This window comes from Scylla paramamosain, chromosome 31 (assembly GCF_035594125.1).
Source record: "Scylla paramamosain isolate STU-SP2022 chromosome 31, ASM3559412v1, whole genome shotgun sequence".
Lineage (NCBI taxonomy): Eukaryota > Metazoa > Arthropoda > Malacostraca > Decapoda > Portunidae > Scylla > Scylla paramamosain.
The window spans coordinates 5,728,517-5,732,326 of record NC_087181.1 but is presented as its reverse complement, the minus strand read 5'-3'; the positions used below and the strand labels follow the sequence as shown (position 1 = coordinate 5,732,326).

Below are 3,810 nucleotides of genomic sequence, written 5' to 3'. Positions count from 1 at the left end.
TGGAAATAACCAAAAAAAAAAAAAAGTGTTTTCAGTGTCTTTAAAGAAAAAAAAGTCTTTCGTGTGTTTTTGAGCTACTTGCGAAAACACAAAAATGCATGGAAGCACCATTTATTAAGAAACAGAATAACATTACCGAAAACGTTTTTTTTTTTTTTTTTCGTAGGAAACGATATTACAACGATATTACAAGTGTTCCTGAGCTTATTACGTAGAAAATGCTTGAAGAGCACTTTACATGGAGAAACAGAACAACATTCCTAAAAATGTTTATTTTGAGTTTTTACAATGTTAAGTACCAGAACGCCAAAATGCATGGAAAGCGAGTATTGTGTTTTTGAGCTTCTTAAATACCACGCTATATGAAAGAACAAAACTAAAATCTAAACACAGCCCATCACAGGTCGAACTTAGCCTGGTGCCACAGAAAGTTTGACCAGTCGTAGTTTACATATATATGTTTCTTCCTCTGATGGCGGTGACGCTGCTGTTTCTTCCCCCGATAACAGTGGTGGTAATTCTTTTTCTTTGCTCCTTTTTCTTGTTTTCTTCCTCTGATGGCGGTAATGCTGCTGCTGTTGCTTCTTCTTCCTCTGATGGCGTTGCTTCCTGTTCTTGTTCTTCTAAGACAGTTTGGTGGCCTGAATTGGTTGGTGATAGGGTATTCAGAGTGGGGATAGTAGGAGGTACTGCACACTCACCTCCCTTGCTCCCCAGTCATAATTCAAGTAAGTTTGGTGGAAGACTGGGAAGGGTAGGGAGGTGCTGCACACTCACCTCCCATGCTCCCCAGGTTACATTTGTAACATCAGTCAGGTTGGTTGTTTTTGGAGTTGCCGGGGTCAGTCAGTCAGGCCCAATCAAACAAGGGTAGTGCTACGCACTCACCTTGCCAAGATCAGAGGGGTGGTGGTGGTGGTGTGTACATTTGGAGTTGGTAGGATGAGTCACATTGGTGGTCAAAGTCAAACTGGGAGACTAGGAAGTGTAGGGAAGTGCTGCACACTCACCTCCCGTGCTTCCCAGGGGCGGTCAGGATGGTGGGTCTTTGGAGCTGCCAGGAGGAGTCACGGGAAGTGCTACGCACTCACCTTGCCAGGATCAGTTATCAGGGTGGGGAGTACTGGTGGTGGTCGGTACAGTTAGAGTTGCTAGGATGAGTCAGATTGGGGGTCAAAGTCAAACTAGGAAGCTGGGGAGGGTAGGGAGGTGCTGCACACTCACCTCCCGTGCTTCCCAGGTGGGGTGGCGGTCTTTGGAGTTGTCAGGGTCAGTCAGGTTGGTATTGTTTTATTTTTATTATTTATTGTTGATTGCCAGACTCAGTCATTTTATTGAGGGGGGAGTAGGAGTTTTATTGTTTTTGTTTTATTTATTTTTGTTTTTATTTATTTTTTTTTATTTATTTTTCATTTATTTTGGGAAGGGTAGGGAAGGGTAGGGAGGTGCTGCACACTCACCTCCCATGCTCCCCAGGTTACATTTGTAACATTTGTCAGATTGGTTAGGTTAGACTCAGACTCAGTCAGTTTTATTGAGAGGCAGTAGGAATTTATTGTTTTTACTTTATTTATTTTTTTGTTTTTATTTATTTTTTATTTTTCATTTATTTTGGGAAGGGTAGGGAACGGTAGGAAGGTGCTGCACACTCACCTCCCATGCTCCCCAGGTTACATTTGTAACATTTGTCAGGTTGGTTGTTTTTGGAGTTGCGGGGGTCAGTCAGTCAGGCCCACTCAGTCAAGGGAAGTGCTACGCACTCACCTTGCCAAGATCAGAGGGGTGGTGGTGGTGGTCTGTACATTTGGAGTTGGTAGGATGAGTCACATTGGTGGTCAAAGTCAAACTGGGAGACTGGGAAGGGTAGGGAGGTGCTGCACACTCACCTCCCATGCTCCCCAGAGTCCGTCAGTTTGGTGGTCTGTTGCCAGATTACAGTAAGATTTGTAGGTCAGTCAGGTTGGTTGTTTTTATGGTTGCCAGGGTCAGTAAGGCAGGTGGTAGGGAAGTGCTACGCACTCACCTAGCCAGGACAGGGTAGGATGTAGGGATGTATGGATCAGGGTCAGAGTGGGACACAGAGTAGGAGGTACTGTTGGTCTGTACATTTGGAGTTGTTCTTTGAAGTTGCCAGGATGAGTTAGGTCAAACTGGGAGACTGGGAAGTGTAGGGAGGTGCTGCACACTCACCTCCCATGCTCCCCAGGGCCAGTCAGTTAGGTGATTACATATCTGTAAGTCAGTCAGGTTGGTTGTTTTTGGAGTTGCCAGGGTCAGTCAGTCAGGGTCAGTCCAGGGAAGTGCTACGCACTCACCTTGCCGAGATCAGAAGGGTGGTGGTGGTGGTGGTCTGTACAGTTGGAGTTGCTCTTTGGAGTTGGTAGGATGAGTCAGATTGGAGGTCAAAGTCAAACTGGGAGAGACTGGGAAGGGTAGGGAGGGTGCTGCACACTCACCTCCCGTGCTTCCCAGGTGGGGTGGTGGTCTTTGGGGTTGTCAGGGTCAGTCAGTTGGTATTGTTTTATTTTTATTGTTTATTGTTGATTGCCAGACTCAGTCAGTTTTATTGAAGTGCGACTAGGAGTTTTATTGTTCTTGTTTTATTTATTTTTTTTTTTACTTTTTTTATTATTTTTATTATTATTTTTAATACCTATTATATTTTATTCGTTTTAGTCTGGCAGTCCGTAGACTTTAGGAGAGAAGGGAAGTGCTGTGCACTCACCTCCCTTGCTCTCCCGAGGTCCGAGGTGGTAAGGAGGTTTTTATTTATTTATATTTATTTATTTATTTATTTTTATTTATTTATTTTTTTTTTATTTTTTTTTTTTTTTTGCGTGGTAGGTTAGGAGACAAGGGAAGTGCTATGCACTCACCTTAATTCTTTATTTATTATTTTTTTTTCTATCTTTTGCCTGGTAGGTTGGAAGAGAAGGGAAGTGCTATGCACTCACCTTTATATTCTTATTTTTTTTTTTTCCTGTTAGGTGGAGAGAAGAGAAGTGCTAATGCACTTACCTTTATTTTTTTTTTTTTTTTTTTTTTTTTTTTTTTTTTTATTATTTTTTGCCTGGTAGTCCGTAGACTTGCCAGGGTTAGATAGGGGAGAGAAGGGAAGCGCTGTGCACTCACCTCCCTTGCTCTCCCGGGGGCCGGTAAGGCGGTGCCTTCCTCCCCTGGGGAGGGGTAGGGAGGTGCTGCGCACTCACCTCCCCTCCTCCCCGTGGGCAGTTCCATCACACATGGTGATGGAGGGATGCTCTTTCAAGGTTTTTGTGAGTTCCGAGAGGGGGGTTCGAACCTACGCGCCCCTCACTTCCCTCACGCCAAACTCCAAGTGCATCACTCTACCCACTGGGCCACGAGGGCCCTTTTTCTTTTTTTTAAAGTTGGTCTATTTCCCCATCTTCCCCATCTTTTTTGTAAAGTTGCTCTATTTAACCACCTTATGTTCACGCCAGTATGTATTAAAGAATTATGATGTCAATTATTTTCATGACATTATTTATTTATTGTATTTTGTATGGGATACGACCGCTGGCATCCCACACACACTGGGTTCCCAAGACTGTCACTACGCCATGAAACCCCAACGGTAAACAAGATATATTTGAACACATCATTTCCCTTCCTGTGTTAATGCAGCACCAAAAGTTCAATAAGAAAAACTGCTGCTCATTCTAATGTGAACGTTCATCCCACAGTGATAATTAGATAACTGTTGACTTGTGGGAGTATGTCGTGGAGTACAAATAGCAGTAGGTAAGATCAGAGATCTTTACAGAGGCAGGAATTCCTTGGTTATGGAGC

At 43.6% G+C, this 3,810-nt stretch overlaps 1 long non-coding RNA gene across 1 annotated transcript in view; it reads left to right on the top strand.

Annotated features, from left to right (window-relative positions):
* LOC135116419 (uncharacterized) overlaps positions 1-2,281 on the top strand; it is a 10,207-nt gene extending 7,926 nt beyond the window's left edge. Inside the window, exon 2 of the long non-coding RNA XR_010276305.1 lies at positions 2,176-2,281. This is a non-coding gene — a long non-coding RNA (uncharacterized LOC135116419). The remainder of the gene's footprint in view (positions 1-2,175) is intronic.
* Positions 2,282-3,810: the final 1,529 nt, after the last annotated feature.